Genomic DNA, 20,070 nt, shown 5'->3' with positions numbered 1-20,070 from the left:
CGCAAACTAGTAATGTCTTCACGACTAGTATGCAGCCATAAAAACACTGGGCAAACACACTTGGTCTCAGGGAAAGCAGCAACCTAAATTTGCGGGAACGCAGTTGGTCGTTTACCAACCCGCGCGCAAGACAGAAAAAGGTTTATGAGCGAGGAACGCATTGTAGCCGCTATATCCTGTCCACTGCCACTATAGACGTGATAATCCTCTCCTATTAAAGCGAAAGCTTTACTACGCCATGTTCCGCGAGTTTCGGCGACTTCGTCGCTTTGACCTTCAGCTTCGTTCTTTCTTCAGATGTCAAAAAGAGACGTGTAGAAAAAAGAGAAGCGGCTGAGGAAAGCCGAAAGTAAACATTTTCTATGCGGGTTCAGTTTGGTGAAAGCCGCTCAGCGACTCGCCTGTGGCGGTAAGTGCTGCGCGTAGGTGTTTGCACCTTTCGTAAAGGTCGGTGGCGCATGTCCACCGGCCTCCCATCACGTCGGGCTCTGTGAAGAGGCGTTTTATGTCGAGAAAGATCTGGTGCGCCTTACGATGCAAACATGACCTATCTATGCACAGGGAGGCTATTAGGCGTGGGCATCGGCGTGGCTGGTAAGTCTGATTAGGGTGAGATGGTTGTTCGGAATAATCCGCTCGCATTCATCGTCATCCCGCACAACAACGTAGAAATTGAAGCACGGCACCAAGCGAAAGTGCTGCCGTGGACCTGGATAGGACTTCCATCTTTGTGTTATGCAGTGCTGCTAGAAACGCAATTTTATCCGGAGTTGTGATGGAACCCAAGATTGCCGAGGTGGTGGAGGCTCTCGGTCTTAAGTAGTGCAGCAATGCCTCAAAACGCATAACTGCAATACGTAAACCAGCGATTCCGTTGTAACATCGTGTTCCTGGCTTGTGCGCTTTGTTAATTCTCTCGTGTGACTAATTGTAACACGTACTCAAGAACCAGCAAGTTGTGGCGTACACCTCAAGGATATTCACCTTTTTCGGTTAAAACCGATTTTCAAAAAAATGAATTTGGTGTACGTTTAGAGATTTCCGAAATCTCCATTCCATAAATGCACTATTACATATGGTGCGGAGAAGTTTGCTCATTTTTGTTTGCCGACTGAACTAGCAGTTTTCATATATAGTTACACCATATCGATGAATGCTCTCTCCTAAAGATTCGCGAACGGTACATAACCGGTCTGCATATTTTCACCATCACGCAACTTGTAGATATATGCTGCTACTGTTCTTAACGCCTAACATATGAGAATAATGTGTTCGTCCCAACTCAAAAAAATTATGTATATATCAACCGAAATACTTAACTGTTGCAGTGCACGCGAGAGGAAAGCATGAGCATTTTTTTACATTTGTTATGGATGAAGAGATTGCACTCAAGTTTGGTCAGTTTTTAGTGGGCTTCAAATACACATAATTTTGGTTTTTTTATTTATGAAAATGTAGTATCCAGCCATCCAGGTCATGATGTTACTATATCTGGGGCCGTATTCTGTAAAGATTCATTTCAATTTCCATTTCTTATGGCCGCGACGTCAACGTGATGAAAGCAACAGCTGGTAGGAAATTGAACGCTTAGTCCCAGCCACAGCCGGTCATAGTCCCGGCACCGCCGCTAGCCACCATCGTGCCTGCCGCATTCAGTCCGGCTGTCACACGGATCACGCTGAATCAATTCGTCGCAAAAACGGCGGCCAGTTTCTTTGCCGAGACTCAATTAGAGGCGACAAAGTTCGTCAGGCACGTCAAACGCGGAGTCGTGCTCCTTCACTCGCGGCGTCTGCGCCTGTCTGTCAGTGCGACATGGACTGGAGACGCAAGCAGATGGCATTATGGGCGTCTTTCTGTGACGACCAGCGTGGCTTCCACTCTAACGCCCTACGGCAATGGCAGCAGCGACCATTGGCAGAAGACCAAATGCAACGAACAAAAAATAGATGGTTACAGATTACGGCTCCTGTTTGCATTTCTTCTCTGCCGCATTTGTGTGCCTTTATCGCGAAACTAGTACATTGTCATTAGAATAATGAAAGAGGCTTGCTGAAAGTGTGATGACATTCAGGTAATTTGTATAAATGTTGAAGAGAAGTGGGGCATTAGTGCTGCCTTGCGACACTCCATACTTCACTCGCATTGCGTCGCTTGTCGCGTGCCCAATTCTTACCATCTGATACCTAGCTGTAAATAAATCTGACGAAAAGAAAACAAATATTTCTCAATGTCCCATTGCTATTAGTTTTTCCATGAGCATTCTGCGGTCAACTGTATAAAGGCCTTAGACATGTCCCGAAATAATGCTAAGATGATTTCATTTTTGTCATCAGCAGTACTAGCAACAAAATTGATTACTAGATCTTGAAAGTGATTTTCCATTACATGTTTAAGAACCGATAAAATTGTTATGGGCCCATAGGTGCTTATGTCACTCTTTTTACCGTACTTATGTATTGGTCAGGTAACTGAAACTTTTGTATACGATGGGACTTTTGTGGAGGCAAATATGCTTTATAATGCGAAGAAATATGGGCCCAAGTTTTTCGATATCAGCTCGAAGGTTGCTAGGCCTTATCGGATCATAACATGATGGCTTATTATCTGGGAAAGTCGATGTAATGTTCAAGAGTTCTCTGTGTGTGATTTCAGGCAGAAATGCTGACTCTAAAATACTTAAAGGACAATGCAATATTATGAGCGTCCTTAATTTGCTTTCCAGGACCTAATAATTGAGTACAGTAAGAAAAAAAATAGTTAAATCTTGCACGCAGCACCGGTGAGCAGTACAAGTCTGGGAAACCCTTCAGCAGTGATATGTCAGAATTCTTATCGGCGTTATACTCAACATTATCAATGCGAAAACACTATATGGCCCGGCCGGCAACAGGACCCGGCATCGGCGTTGGCCAGTAGCAGTGGTCACAAAAATCCCAGGTAGTGTTCACCATGGTATCAAGGAAGATAAATTTTTTCCGAAGGTGCCGGTAATTGAACAAAGAACTTTCAGATTGCGAGGCGAGCACGCAACCCATAGGCCACAAAACCACGCTGCTTCTTGGCGAACAAAGGCGAACCTAGTATATGCGTTGCCTTACGGTTAATGAGTAGGTGTGCCATTAGAAAGAAGGAGAAAGGAATATAAATAAATAAACAAACAAAGATAAAAGCGAAATAAGGATAAAAAAGGTGCTATTGCATTCGAAGCACGTATCCAGTCTTAAGTGCCCTCCATAATTTTTTATTCAGGTAGGACTTCATCTTCTTTGCATTTCCTCTCATGCTATCAAATTTATTCGAGAAGCACTTTTGTCTTGCCAATGTTATCTTTGCGGTTACTTGATTGCAAAAGATACGAAACGGTTCGCTAAGAGAGTTGTCTTCCGGATTCTGCTCGCTTTTTTTCCAGGCCTGCTCTTCTTGGAAGCTCGTCATGTCTTGCCTATTTCCGTCCCTCCGTTTTTTTGCGCTGTTCACCACCCAAGCCTGTCTACCTTTCAACTGTCCCCGCTTGCAATTCGTACTCATTTCATATATATTAATGCGAAAACAGTCCCATTACGAGAAAAGCCAGCGGCGTGTGCTAGTGTGTATACTCCCAGATGGCACAGAAAATCCCAGCGATGGGAAGAAAAATAGGGTGACGTCATCAAGCGGCCGTATGAGGGACACAGCAGGCCGGGCACCACCGTTGCAGACAATGACATACATGTCGTTCGTCTATATATACTCCCCACCGGTCGACCTCAGTATGGCGCCAGTAGTGACGCAACCGTTTGCCGCACAGCGTTCCGGGTGGTGTCATACGATTTCCCGTTGCATATAGCTTACATGTGTTAATCAAGGTGGAGTCTAGCTTGAAACAGAGATTCGAACCAACGACATATACACCTTCAATTGTATGCCTTCCCCGACTTTTTACCTCTTCCCTTAAGGCGTGGTTGAGGTGTCCACCGTGATGTGAGACAGTAACTGCGCCATTTACTTTCCTCAAAAACCAAAATTCATATCAGATATGTGATGCAACCGTTTTTCGTATATACAGCTTTCCGGGCGCTGTCGTACGCGCACACGTGTGTGTGTGTGTGTGTGGGTGGTTGGGTGCGCGGACGGGTGTCAGTACACCCAGGGGCAGTAATGCTTTCGCATTCCCCCTCGTAAGCAGTCTTGAGTGTCTGTGCCAAGTTTTTAAAAAATTCTTCCTCCATTAATTTATGCGGTGGCACATGATCAATAGCAGGAAGGGCATCTAAGTGGTTAATTGCTTACGAAAGCCTGCCGCAGAAGCGTGTGAGAATAGAACAGCCGCATTTTGCAAGAAAATAGCCATACGTGTGACTAAAAGGGGTGGTATACCGTATATGTCACGGTTACTGCGTTTTTGTCGGCATCTTGGTAGTTTTCGCATGATCGGAAGGGTCTACGAAAACAGTCTGCTATGCTATTACTATTACTGCTATGCTATGCTATTACTAGGTTACCATCTCTGTATTCTCGTGGAACCTTTCACTGTTTTTCTTTGTGAGGTGATCGTCCAGTGTTACCGAATGAGCAGCGACGACAATGCTCAAGGAAGGAAAATAATGAAAATAATGCTCAAGGAAGGAGGACCACCAGCAGAATCTGTACGTTCCCAGTACAGGATATGCAGCGACAATTCTAATGTTTTTCTTCAATTCCATAATAACCGTGCATGCACAGTCTAAGCGCCGAGAGCAAGTTTGGAAATAAAATGTACCGCCGGCGCAGTTCCTTCCCGACTGGAAGCTGTCCGACTGCAGATGGCTCTCTAGAGTGGCTCCGCAGCCACTCTGCGCTTCTTGATGGTTTGCTTGCCGACCTGCTGGCGCTGTATGTTTTCCGCCCCGAAAGCGTGGGCGAGCCCGGCCTCGCTTTCAGGGCCCGTTCCCGCATTCTGCTGCGGAGGCCTCCTCGCCGTAAGCGCCCGCGCCGCTACGAAACCGGCCGTGCTTCCTGCGCTGGCGGGCGCATTCGGGACGCGAGAAGCTGAGTATTGCCGCCACGCGTGCAAATGTACGGCATAGAGAGCCTGCCAAGCGCATGCGGGCTCTCCTGTTTGGCAAATCGGTTCGCTATCGCAGCGATGGCGGGGAAACGACAGCGCCTCTTTAAGCGTAAAAGGCAAAACCGTAACGGCAGTTTGTCTGGTGTTTTTGAGATTAGGCAGAAAGTTTGATACTAGGCTTGCTTACTCGAGCGACTAGGAGCGGGTAGACTCGGTCGTCTGGCCAAGGAACGTTGTACCGACGACGATTCTGTCCAGGCAGACATGATCGCAGCGGCGATCGGAGCACATGTCTTCAAGCCGACAGTGCCGGGGGCACGACGGCGCGACTAGTAGAACGGCTCCTTATTTCTGCTTTCGCCTGGTGCTAATATGAATGGATGATCTGGGCCAGCCTACCTCCTGCAGGTGGCACTTTGTTTTATTTATGTATTGAAAGATACTGTAGTTATTGAAGGGCAAGCAAAGCAGGAGGGCAATACAGGCCAAATAAATACAATACAGCGCCACCATGAGCAAGCAATAAAACATAAAACGAAAAGGAATGCATCGGAAACAACATATAACAAAAAAGGAAAAGAAGCTTTGAGCGAAGAGATACAGCGTGGGAGGGTGACCTGTCTCCCTCGCGTGATATCTATTCTCTCCTGCAGGAGGACTGTTGCGACTGCCTACAACAAGCACCGTAGGCAGCAAAAATTGGGGGTTGGAGGCGATCTTTGCATCATTGTTAGGCTTCAGAGCCCGTCAGGGCATTTGTGACTTATGCCAGGCATGGTCGGCTCTGCCTAACGGCGCTCCTCGATCTTGTCCAGGGTGGCGTTTCCTTGAAAGAGTCGGGTCTAGATCGTCCTGCGGATGGAGAACCAATGGTCGGATGCGCGTAAACGACAGAGGGTCGACTAGAGCACGTGGAGATGCGAGTCAGCCCGGCCGTAACGGGTGACTAGATTGATATACTCTGCAAACTCCATTTAATTCCGTTGTAGCTGGTGTTACGGCCCTGCTTACGGCTTGCGAAGCACCGTGTGAACCGCCCAATAACGGACCGAAGCACGTTGCCCAGTCGAGAGAGCCTCCCGCTAGCTGGGGGCAAGTTGTCACCCCGGAGAGGAACGTTCGGTGACAGTGACCAACTGCCGCGCTGGTGAAAAGGCAGCCGTTTGAAAGAACAAAAGGACGAAACTAAGAAGGCATTTCACGCGCCCGTTTGGAGCTGTGTTTTACAGAGGACATCAAGCCGTGGTTTTCAGCTGCAGGGATCGGCGTGGCACTTGCACAACACGCTTCCAGGGAAAGCTGGCCACCTGCTCCACTGAAATGAGAAACGGAGCGCAGAATGGTGATTTTGCCTGTTCTGCGATGTGATGCAAGGCAGCGAGCAAGTCTATATATTGGAACAGCGCAGTGACAGCCTGTTCATCACGTGTGCCGGGTCCCATCGGCTACTATCCTGGAGGAGGGACGGGACTGGAATGGTTTTAAGGGTGGTGATCTGTGAGAGGCTAAGCTCTTGGCCCTGGGCAAGGTGATCTAGTCACACGCTGTTCCCAATAAACTCTTAGATCTTCGTTTTACCTTCATGTAACCAACTTATCGTAACTGTGACGTGTTAAACCTTCTTGTTTACATTTTTTTAAAATTCAATCTTCGGAATTTCCTCAACCCGATGGCACTGACACTTTACCAAATGGAGGGCTAGCTCGATCGGAACGACACCGGGGAGTAAGGATGGATAAGAGCTCAAACAGGAACTGGTTTGCAACTCGCGCGTTGTGCCTCCAAGGCCCCGGCAGCGTGACGTGATCTAGGAGACATCGTTTGCACGCTTGCACTGCTCTCCTGGAGGTTGGATGTCACTGCGATAACCGCTGGGTTGACCCGCTATCGTCGAGTTCATGCGAGCGCGCAGTGCTCGGGCCAGGATATTTCGTGCCCCGCTTCGACCCGGCCGGTTGGAGTAATGTAAGCGCGATGTTTAGGTTAAAGTACTCGGCCCTTTTAGCCGTCCAGAAGCCTGTTCTAACTACAGAATGAGTCTAGTTTGGCCTAGGAGTTGGAACACAGTAACCTTTTCCACTTTTTAGGCACCCATCTTTAAAAAAAAAAAGAAGTTCTGTTCGTGTCTCGCTTCAAGTTTTTTTGTACTTCTCGACTTGTCGCCTCGTACGAGATTGGCGAAGCCCGAAACTTCTAGTCTGCGGCAGAATAGTACGGAACCTAGTTACGGATTGACTGTTCATACCAGAGACTTCTCATCAATTAGACGCGGAGGAAGGCTGGTTTGGCAGTCGCATCTTGCATCGTTTGGTTTGGTTTTGTGGGGTTTAACGTCCCAAAGCGACTAAGGCTATGAGAGACGCCGTAGTGAAGGGCTCCGGAAATTTCGACCACCTGGGGTTGTTTAACGTGCACTGACATCGCACAGTACACGGGCCTCTAGAATTTCTCCTCCAAAGAAATTCCAGCCGCCGCGGCCGGGATCGAACCCGCGTCTTTCGGGTCAGCAGCCGAGCACCATAGCCACTGAGCCACCGCGGCGGCGCATCTTGCATCAGTACAGAACAAGTGTTTAATTCAGCAGCTGTCTCTACAGTTAGGACGGTATAAAACTTACTTGGTATTCTTGTACATAACTCCCAGTCAGGAACCATGCAGACAACGAGGGAATTTTGTGACTCACAATTTTTTGATGACCAGTTTTACAACCACTATCTGCTTCGCTTACCACAGGAGTTCTTGCGAATTAGCTCTTGAAGCGTCCATGTTATTTTAATATGGCAACTCTTTTGCGTCAGGGTATAGCGCGTTTCACACACCTCCTCTAATCCAGTATTACTACATCGCGAATGGTGGCGCAGTTCAAACAGTGTTTTGTCCTATTTTCTTCCTTCCTTTTTACGTCCTTCAACTGGCTCCGATACTGAATGGGCTGCTTGCCGCCATGGATATCTGAGTGGTCTGCAAACACTTCGCGCTGTACACCGATACCATTTATTTTTCAGGGACACTCATTCCGTGCATGCTACACAGTGTAAACATTTGATCTCACTGGTGAAGATTGAACTGCGCAACAGTGTTTACGGTTATGTTATTTCGTTGTACATTAGTATAGTACAGATGCTTGATCGCCAGCGTCAAATCCCACGGACAGCTTTTAGTAGTTCATCTAGCCTTAATTTGGACGAAACTTAGGAAGAGAAATCATGAGAACAGCTAATGGCTTCCGTATGCCATTGAAGGTCGCTACGTGAATTAATTTTCTTATTTAAATGCACTGCCAGTCATCAGAAAAAAAAATACTGCGGAAATTAGTTTTGGAAAGATATTACACCAAGCAAGAACACTGATAAACTAGCGTAAAAGAAAACACCTAAAATATTAAGAAAGACAAATCTAGGAAAAAAACTACACATGAGGAAGAATTTAAACCACACTGTGGACAGCACACTTTCTCTGAATCCACTGAATTTTGCACAGTTCACAGTCGGGTGACGAGCCGGCCATGGCCATTACGCTGCTCTACCGTGCTTGGTAAAAATATAAATAAAACGCCTTATTAATGCGAAAGTATTCGTGAAAGGCAAAACCGCGTGAATGAATGCCAAAATCATCTCATTAAAATAAAATTTTTGGCATCCACGATCAGCTCGCAGCGGGTTCGGTCCGAAAACCGGAGCGGCGCGCAGTGCTCTTTGGTGGTGGCGCACATAATAGGGCAAGGTTAGGGTTCCTCGATATAAGCACGCTCATCGAAACAGCCTAGACAAGTTCGAAGACAAGTGTCCGCAGACAGCGCCACAGGGTGGCACGCTGAAGCTCCGTGGCAGGCCGCTGGGCGCCCTTCAGCCCAGCGCCGCATTATCAGACCTGCCAGATAGGTAAACCTCTACTTGAACAGCTATACATGATATTTGAAGAAAAATCTACTACAGGGCTGTATCGGGTGCCTTTGCATTTCGCCTCCATCTTATCTGGCTTGTGAAGGAGTGCAAACGATTAGAGATTGGCAGGACTGATGGGTCCAGCATCTCCCTTCAAAGAAAATTGTGTCACTATTTGCTGGCACCGAAATGGCAGCTACGACCGGTGTCAGCAAATTAGCAGCTGAATTCTGAAAACTGTTTGTCGTTTAGAACCCTCCATGAATGGCCTGCGTATCAACCATTGGGGCTCATTATTGCCTTAAGTTACCGACGCGATATATTAATGAGCGTGCGAGATGCTTTAAGGATTAAAGCCATAAATAGCGGGTGCTCTTGCCCTGCAGAGCCAGCAGATTGTAATCAAGAGTGCAGCAGTTACGTTTGAGATTCATTTAGCAATCGACTGTACAATGCAGAACCGAATTTTAAACATCGATTCGTATCAGCAGCATTCTGCATGCAATATACCATGTCTTATCATTAAGGTTGTTGTGCCTGCAGCCGGTAGCCCAACTGCCAGTGCTCTTAATGGACACTCATAACGGGCAGTGAAGACCGAAGGCTTTGTCAACGCACAATTGTTAATTTACTTTTCAAAAGTTCTATGAGGAGCAGCTTTCCCAGTGTTCGACACGAGCCTTTCTCAGATGCTGTTATAGACGGAGAAAACAAAAAAAGTCACCGAATTTTTACCCTTTTGGTAACTCGATTCTTAGGGACAGCTGGGGTGGTGTGAAACGATTATGGCAGCCGGAGTGTTTGGTAACTCTGGGTAGGAGAGGGGGGGGGATGTCGTGTTTGTGCCGCTGCACTCGCAATAGCGTCACGAGTGAGGTGAAGCGAGTTTTCTTAGCTAAGAGTGTTGCAGTAGAACAGCGTAGTAGTAACCAGTCATGGAGTGGGCGCGTGGTATGAGGTAAGCGTGACAAGCGTTCATGCACACGGTCACGGTCAGTCACGGTCGCGGCTCGTTGCGCCTGTCACTCCGAACACCCGCCTCTTCGAATAGTCATCCGGCAGGTGAGAAGGCGACTCCGACGACGACAATGCTGTGATTTCACCGAACATTCGCCGCCGCGGTGGCTCAGCGGCTATGGTGCTCGGCTGCTGACCCAAAAGACGCGGGTTCGATCCCGGCCGCGGCGGCTAGAATTTCTTTGGAGGAGAAATTCTAGAGGCCCGTGTACTGTGCGATGTCAGTGCACGTTAAAGAACCCCAGGTGGTCGAAATTTCCGGAGCCCTCTACTACGGCGTCTCTCATAGCCTCAGTCGCTTTGGGACGTTAAACCCCATAAACCAAACCAATCACCGAACATTCTATTTAAAGCCGTCTCTTTAAGCACTTGATTGCGTTAACAGCGCTGATAATGTTCTCGGGCAAAGTGCCCTCTAGTAGCAAGCAGAGGGCCACCTGACGCCAAGCCGCGGGTGTGGAGCGGCGACGTACTAGCGCTCAGCACGGTCGTGTTGAACGTCTTCGTACCTAACCTTTGGCTGTCTTTGTGCTTCAGTGCAATATATCAACGCGCGTCAATATGTTGCTGTACTAGCTAGCCAGCGAAAAAGCTTCGCTATAAGAAGTGCTGAAGCACCGCTTCGTCTTTTATATCTGTTTAATATAAGCAGCCTACAGTGCTCAAATGGCACTGAAAGTGTTCCTCTGGGCGCCAAAAAATTGCTGCCGTCAGCCGCTTTGGCCGAAACAAGCGCGAGTACACGTTATGAACCTTTAGAAACGTGTGTTAGGCTGATATTTCTTGTCTAGCTTCTCTCGACGTGACCAAGTTAACTGACGCACGCCGTGTGTGGCTCCGACAGAGCACGGAAGCTCATGGCCAATAGCGCAGACAAGTGGCGTGAAAAGCTCCATGGGTGAGCCAAAAATTCTTGCTCCTGTCGCTAGGCTGGGAGTTACGGCGCGGCGATCGACACGGCAAGCTTCGGGGCAGGTTGCCTGTTTTCTTCATGTATAAAAAAAATGCTTGCTTTGTTTCTACCTTGACTCTTCAGGCGTAAGATCGTCTCCGCGGCGTTTTCACCTTGGAACATTTTCCGGTAGCGTTAAGCAGCAATCCAGGGAAATTTTTTGCAACATTTCGTTTAGCTTTTTGTTCTTTTCGTCCTTCGCTATCGGTGCCATTCGCCACGGCCTACGTCACAGGGAAGTCGTGGCCAATGACGGATGACCACAAGATGGGAATACGAAACGTTATGAAATATACCACTAGGAATGCTCCTTTCAGTCGTAGTGCACTTGATGTTGAGCAAATGGTTTCAATCCTTTGCGAAAGTGCAGCAAAGGAACGGTCAGTAGCGTTTTCCTGCACACTAAAAATAAATTGAACTGAATGGGAGTAAATGCCTGTCCTTTAGTGCCCTCTCTAATCGAGGCACGTTATGCACTGCTAGCCCGTGGGTAGATTTCCCTGATCTAAAATACGGAATACTTGCGGTTGACAATGGAAACCGATTCATACGTAAACAAATACAGACTTCTTGAAGTTAGCAATGGGAGGAGATTGAGGTTAGCAATGGGAGGAGGTTTTAACCGTGAAAGCAGAGGTCTTCCGCTTAGCTGTGAGAGCAGGTTTCAGCCCATTAGATCATCTCATTGCCATCAGTCAACTCGTCTCATTCTTCGGCCGGGTGCCACGTAACATTAGATGTGAGGTGCTGGGGAATCATCGACACCCTGGTCCTGGAGCTTCAGCGTCTTGCCTCAGCCGTGGTCTTCGGCCGTGAGTTCTTGGCCTGCGTCGCCCGGCCCTTCCTCAGCCTTTCAGATCCGAACCATCCTCGCCGTTGCTCTCCCCGCCCCGTCCCACGCCCTGACCACTCGACACGACGAACTGGACCCGACGCCATATGACCGACCCGACCTATACCAACCCGACCGACCCTAGGCGCCGCTTTGCTTACGGCGAGAATACGGCCAATGTAGCTATCGCTACAAAACATAGGAGCATAACAGCACGAAAGTAAAGAAAAAAAAAATATGCGCCTTAAATGAATTAGGAGAAGAAATTCAAGTTCGCGAGTGTATAATTTACACTTTTCTTAAAGATAAAAGACAAGACACCGAAACAAATACAAATACGATCAGAAGTCAGCAAGAGCATGCTCGAAATCACTCAACGATTTATGCCCCCAAACAGAAGAAGGCAACCCATTCTAATCGAGAACTGTATGTAGAGAAAGAGGTATTGGAACAAACTTGTGCGCGATTGATACGGCCGCAAGTCATAAATATGACGGTGCCTACATGCGCGTAGTGAAGAGTGCTGAGTGTATGCGTGAGGGTTTATTTTTTGTTTATTAGTATAGGGAACACACATACACACAAAACAAATATTACTATTCTTCAGCCTGTTAAAGAGTAAGATTATTACCAGCCATACTTTGACACAGGTGGGGGGCCATTAAATACAAAACGCGCTTTGTACCATTTAAAGTTTGTCTTTTCTTATAAAAAGGGGTTCATTACAATTGATGCATACTCATGTTCAGCGCGACATAAATCTTGTATGCGAGCAGTTCTGCTTCAGGAGGGCCTGTTTTCAGTTTATGCATCAAGAATCCTAGTTAGCGTGTTGGAGATGCGAAGATATTTGCAGCATATTTGAAACAAGACAGCATTTTTAAATAGTAACTACCAAGAGCTGATAATTGCTGACTTCCTTAAACATTGTGCCACCAGTTGAGGAAGAATGCGTAAATGGACGTTTCTTATTTTTAACACAGGGGTGTATAGCTATTGTAGTTAAGCGACATGGACCATGAGGTGCGTCGGTCATTAATTTTGCCTAGGCTGTTGTTCAGACACGCTTAATCATCACAGGATGTTATCTGTATAGAAAAACCGAGAGTAGAGTAAGCATGAAATGTTTACGGGCCTAATGTTATCTCGGTGGACACCCGAACCGCACCGTACAGGAAGGGAGGAACGCCAGCACCCGTTCAGCGCGATGCCTTGCCATTTGAACGCAAGGTTTTTTGAGGAAAGGAAATGGCGCAGTAATTCTCTGCCATCTCGGTGGACACCCGAACCGCACCGTAATGGAAGGGAGGAACGCCACCACCCGTTCGGCGCGATGCCTTGCCCTTTGAACGCAGCGCTTCTCCCCCGGGCCCCTGTGCGCCTGCGCGGCTTTGCTTCGACGCGCGAAGCCCCTAAGAGATCACGTATCACAACGAAGTGTAACGTGGCATTTATGTCCTTTTTGCACGCGTTATTAGAAATCGGAAATTATAATTCCGTGCATTATCAAACCCACAGCTCCACTGATATCTTGATAAACATGAGAAGGCACTGGCAGCAGTTATTTTTTTTGTCTCGTTTGGAGATCAACCGGCGCTTGCATGCCGGTCGCGTAGGAGGGCTTAGAGAGTCTCGTTAAATCTCGTTAAGTCTCGTACGGTGCCCGGATGTTCTCGTTTCAGAGCCCGGATGACTGGAATTCAGTGCCCGGATGACTGGAATTCAGTGCCCGGATGAGTGGATTTCAGTGCCCGGATGACTGGAATTCAGTGCCCGGATGACTTGAATTCAGTGCCCGGATGAGTGGATTTCAGTGCCCGGATGAGTGGATTTCAGTGCCCGGATGATGGCTCTCGGTCTCGGCGTGACGTCACCACACTGCCGACAACGGGAGCTAAAAACGTAGTCGTCAGCAAACAGCCGGATAACAGGTCGACAGTCCTTGCTATATGACAAAAGAATGACCGAACCAAGAATACTGTCTGCACTCTAGAGGGATACCAGATAGAACTGGTAATGTTTTGTAATCCAGCGACCGATGTCAACAATCTGGCTGCGATTGGAAAGATAAGCAATTATCCATTGTGCGGTTGCGCTTTCAAGCAGTGTTATACAGTCGCGTTAAAAACGCGCACGCACGCACGCACGCACGCACGAGCGCACACACACACACACACACACACACGCACACGCACACGCACACGCACGCACGCACGCACACACGCACGCACGCACACACGCACGCACGCACGCACGCACGCACGCACGCACGCACGCACGCACGCACGCACGCACGCACGCGCGCGCGCACACACACACACACACACACACACACACACACACACACACACACACACACACACACACACACACACACACACACACACACACACACACACACACACACACACACACACACACACACACACACACACACACACACACACACACACACACACACACACACACACACACACACACACACACACACACACACACACACACACACACACACACACACACACACACACACACACACACACACACACACACACACACACACACACACACACACACACACACACACACACACACACACACACACACACACACACACACACACACACACACACACACACACACACACACACACACACACACACACACACACACACACACACACACACACACACACACACACACACACACACACACACACACACACACACACACACACACACACACACACACACACACACACACACACACACACACACACACACACACACACACACACACACACACACACACACACACACACACACACACACACACACACACACACACACACACACACACACACACACACACACACACACACACACACACACACACACACACACACACACACACACACACACACACACACACACACACACACACACACACACACACACACACACACACACACACACACACACACACACACACACACACACACACACACACACACACACACACACACACACACACACACACACACACACACACACACACACACACACACACACACACACACACACACACACACACACACACACACACACACACACACACACACACACACACACACACACACACACACACACACACACACACACACACACACACACACACACACACACACACACACACACACACACACACACACACACACACACACACACACACACACACACACACACACACACACACACACACACACACACACACACACACACACACACACACACACACACACACACACACACACACACACACACACACACACACACACACACACACACACACACACACACACACACACACACACACACACCGGACTTTATCAGAACGTTAGTCTCCAGATATAGGATACAACACGCTTTATTGATTAAGATGCTAGGAAAATTTCAATGCATTTATGTGCAGAAAGCATCATTTACGACTGAACACAGCGTGTTTACGATTGTAGAAATGGTGAATTCGAGCTGCACAGGCCATTAGTAGAGGAGTGCAAGAATATAATGTAAAGATTTATTTGAAACTAGAGAGTGAGCACTATTTGTCAGCAGATGATCCTTTCATCGCTTTGTTATATAAGTATATCAACAGGAGATGCATAAGGTAGTGGAAATGAAAATCGTTGAGAGCCAGGACGCTGCGTTCTCAACGGAATTTATATATTAGGTAAGATTATTTGCGACAGTACAAAATGCATGCTATCTGTATGTATTTCGTAATGTTGATTTGTGTTTGGTGCACAAGATTCAAAGCTGTTAAAGTATGTCGATGTCGGCGTATCATGACTCGAATTTTGCCCTTCTGTTTCAACACGGCAAACATCTTGCTTCCCCCCCGCTCTCCTCCTCTCCCGGTCTTTCTTACTTCTAATGACGACTCACTGCTTATTCGACGCAAATTCGCCGTGCGCACGTGCACGCCGTGCCAATGACGGCAGCGTCGCGAGAACCATGCGACACAAATACAAGCCCCCATGCAGAAAACGCTCAAAGTGGCGCAGTTACACAGCTCAGCCAGTGCTTGCTACTGCTATACAAGTGCTGCTGCTCAGATATATGAATGTATACATGACTTCTGCAGTTACTGGTCAAGACCTACATCGGGCAGACAGGGCGGTGCATAAACGAGCGACTCAGGGAGCATGCGAATAATGTTAGGAACAACACAGACAAAGGGGCACACCTTGTGTCCCATCTTAGTGCTTGCCGCAATTGCGCACCGCGACTTGACGAGACCGTGATACTGGGAAAAAGCAAAAATGAACAAGCGCGGCTGGCTTTGGAAGCTTTCCACATAAAGGAAAACGCTGTAGACTGTATCAGTGACACGTCCGTGGCTCTGTACGTAGCCGAAATCAACTTTTTGCGTTCGCGTCTGCGTTAACAGCCCTTGGCATGACTATTGTGGTTAAAGATTGCTTTTGAGCATGCGTGGCTAGGTGTATAAGTAAGCGTTCCCAGGAAGAAATAAACAGTTGTTAGTGCGCTTGTGTGTGTCTCTGTGTCTTTCTTCGTGGTTCGTCCTTTGATTGCGCAACCTACACCTTCACTACTGGTCATGGAGCTCGGCTGCTGACCCGAGAGACGCGGGTTCGATCCCGGCCGCGGCGGCCGAATTTCGAATTTCGATGGAGGCGAAATTCTAGAGGCCCGTGTACTCTGCGATGCCAGTGCACGTTAAAGAACCCCAGGTAGCCGAAATTTCCGGAGCCCTTCACTACGGCGCCCCTCATAGCCTGAGTCGCTTTGGAACGTTAAATCCCCATAGACCACAGAACATAGTTTTTTTAATCTGTGGGCCCACAAAGACCGTGCAGTTCGAGTCAAGAGAGCAATTCTCAACATTGGTAAAGAAATCGTTAATACGTAGCGGGCCCACAAAGGCCGTGTAGTTTGAGTCATGAGAGCAATTTCCAACAGTGGTGAAGAAATCGTTAATACGCATGGCTAAATATTTTGAAAGAATTGTATTACAGTCGAACCTCGCTGTAATAAGTCAATATATACCGAAATGATGACACAAGGAAGGAACTACCATCGCCCTTGGATTTTTTCATAGACTCCCATGTACTTCATATCATGTTTTTACGAAGTAAAATTTTCCTGCAACGGGACATAACGAACCTACAATGAATGCCAGTAGATATATCGGCACCGCAGCGGTGGCCTAGTGGTTTGTGCATCCACTTGGCATGAGGGAGGTGCGAGGTTCGATCCCCAGTGACGACGGGTGGCCACTGGTGATACAATGGGCCCAAGCTTTCCCCTTCCCTGGTGCTCGGCGTAACTGGGCTAAAATGCTCGGAAAAAGGGTCTTCTGACTCCACCTTAGGTATACGAAAAGCAACTTGTGCCACGGCGCTCTCCAGCTAAAGCTTCTATTGCGCCAAAAAAAAAAGAAAGCTCATAATCATTATCACCAGTAGTCATTTCGCGCTGAGTATGTCAATTCGTAGCGGTAACCAGCAGTTCCGCACCGATTCTATGTGGCAAATTGCAGTTCCTCGTTCTCCAGCCCCCTTGCTTTACATCACTAACTGAGAGCGTGGTCTGATTCTCTTGTTCAGTGTGGCGCAGTTTGCAGTTTAGATTCCGTTTATGTAGCAAGGCGGCACTGTTAAAACTGTTTGTTAGTGTGCTTGGTGTTCTTGACAGCATTGCGGTCTGACAGGGCCGGAGGCGGAAAACGAAAGCGTCTAACAATTTCCGTCGAGCGGAAGGTGGGCATCATCAAAGCCGTGGGTATGGCGTACGCAGTCTTCACAGGACGCTGCTCTGATATGAAGTACTGTGGCCCGCTTATACGCGAGTTGTGCGGCGAATCCAGTCAAAACGAGTGCTCGCAACGAAATCACCGCTGGCCGCCCTCTTTCATAGCTCGAAACTAAATACAACGGCAAGTATGGTAGCTTATGTGTGTCCTAAGAATACCCGAGAAAATAGGCATGTTTGTAGTGTTAGTAATGGGAATGCTAGCGAGCGTGGACGTGTCTTGCTGAATACGAATGAGCTGTTTTATGAAAATAGTGAACGCGTAGTGCTATAAAAATAGTGAGCGCTTTAGTTTCCAAAATGTTGCAAAATTTGTGGGGATGAGTGCAGAAGGGAAATTTTTAGGTGTGTACCAAGAAATTCATTTGCAGTCTTTTCCGTTAGTCCGACCTAAAAAGGTGTTAAGAAACGAAAAAAAAACATAAACGCTGCCTCTAAGGCGACAGCATGCAAGAGAAAAAACGGCCGTGCTACATCGTGCAGTCCGTAATTCAGCATCATCTGTTATACATAGAAAGTATCAATAACATCCCATTCAGATACATTTTTCAGTAATTGCATTACACAGCCGCCCGTCTTCCCACTAAAGTTCAAGAAGTAAATCCCATAGCCTTGTTGTCACCGCGGTACCAAGTTTCGGTTTGGTTTGGTTTATGGGGTTTAACGTCCCAAAGCGACTGAGGCTATGAGAGACGCCGTAGTGAAGGGCTCCGGAAATTTCGTCCACCTGGGGTTCTTTAACGTGCACTGACATCGCACAGTACACGGGCCTCTAGAATTTCTCCTCCAAAGAAATTCCAGCCGCCGCGGCCGGGATCGAACCCGCGTCTTTCGGGTCAGCAGCCGAGCACCATAGCCACTGAGCCACCACGGCGGCGGTACCAAGTTTCTGATCGAATACACGGGAAAATGAAAATTAAAACCCTCAAGCTATTTCGTCTGTTTTGTTTTTAGCTTCATTGATATGCAAGCTAAAAATGGTATAGGCTGGTTTGGTTTATTGTTTTATTGGGGTTTAACGTCCCGAAGCAACTCAGGCTATGAGGGACACCGTAGTGAAGGGCTCCGGAAATTTCGACCACCTGGGGTTCTTTAACGTATACTGACATCGCACACTACACTGGCCTCTAGAATTCCGCCTTCATCGAAATTCGGCCGCCGCGGCCGGGATCGAACCCGCTTCTTTCGGGTCAGCAGCCGAGCGCCGTAACCACTGAGCCATCGCGGCGGGGCCTAAAAATGGTATAGATTTTAGCAACAATCGATGAGGTCAAGCGACGAGCCATTATGATTTGCTCTCATGACGTAATGTATGTCACGTGTACAAGGGAATGGAAAGAGGTGCTCGTTATGACATATATTTATTTATTTATTTATTTTATTTATTTTTAATACTGCAGGCCCCTTTACAGGGCCCTAGCAGGTGGGCATACACAACAGTTACACTGAGGCAAGAACTACATCACACAACACAAGGAAATTTCACCATGCGGCAAGAACACATGCCAAGATAAATCTGGTAGAACAGTGAACAGTGCACGTGGAAACGAAAATAAAAGATGAAAGAAAAACTTTGGCGCTCAAGACAAGATGCGTATATGATGGAAACAATAATAATACTGAAGGATAGCGGACAGTCGAACCCAGGAAGACAAACTATGACTACGCAAGAGGTGATGCACTGATTAACACGACAAGAAGGAACTGAAGTGAAACGGATTATGAATACTCACAGGCCCATGTGCATCACTGAGAGCGTTACTCTGCGGCAATACTGGCCTCGAGCCTTGTAGCGAATGCTGTTAAGGTCGGCGCATGGGTAATCGAGGCATCCAGTTTGTTCCATTCTCGGATGGCGACAGGAAAAAATGAATGTTTAAATGCATCTGTGTGATAGGAATAATCAGTTAGAGTGAGTGCATGTTTGTGTCGTGTTGGCCGAGTCTGGGACGGGCAAATATATTTTGACACGTTGATGTTATAATAGTTATGCAACAGCTGGTATAGAAATTTTAAACGCGCGTGCTTTGCTCTTACTGAGAGCGTCTAGAGCCCTGAAATAGCTGCAAGGTTCGATGGGGAGTCAGTACGCTTGTATTTGTTATGGATGAACCGTAGTGTCTTTCTTTGTATTTTTCCTAATTTTGCTATGTTAGTGGTTGTTTCCGGAAACCAAACAGTGTGGGCGTACTCTAAAATAGGTCTTATGAAAGTTTTGCATGCTAGGAGTTTAGTAGATGCTGGTGCGAGTCGGATACATATTCTCAGAAAAAACAGTTTTCGTAATGCTGCCGATGTTACATTAGCGATGTGTACGTCCCATCTAAGGTCGGCGGTTAGTGTAACACCAAGATACTTATGCTGGGAGACTTTCATTAGTGGGGTACTGTGAATGCTGTAAGGAAAAGATGAGGATACTTTTTTCCCGGTTACTGACATGCACACTGATTTTTTAGAATTAACGGTCATCTGCCATCTATCACACCAATCCACCACAGCATCAAGTGACTGGGAAAGCGCAA

Source organism: Amblyomma mixtum, chromosome 3 (genome assembly GCF_055824585.1).
Source record: "Amblyomma mixtum isolate Tamu chromosome 3, ASM5582458v1, whole genome shotgun sequence".
NCBI lineage: Eukaryota > Metazoa > Arthropoda > Arachnida > Ixodida > Ixodidae > Amblyomma > Amblyomma mixtum.
This window is presented reverse-complemented; position numbering follows the sequence as displayed.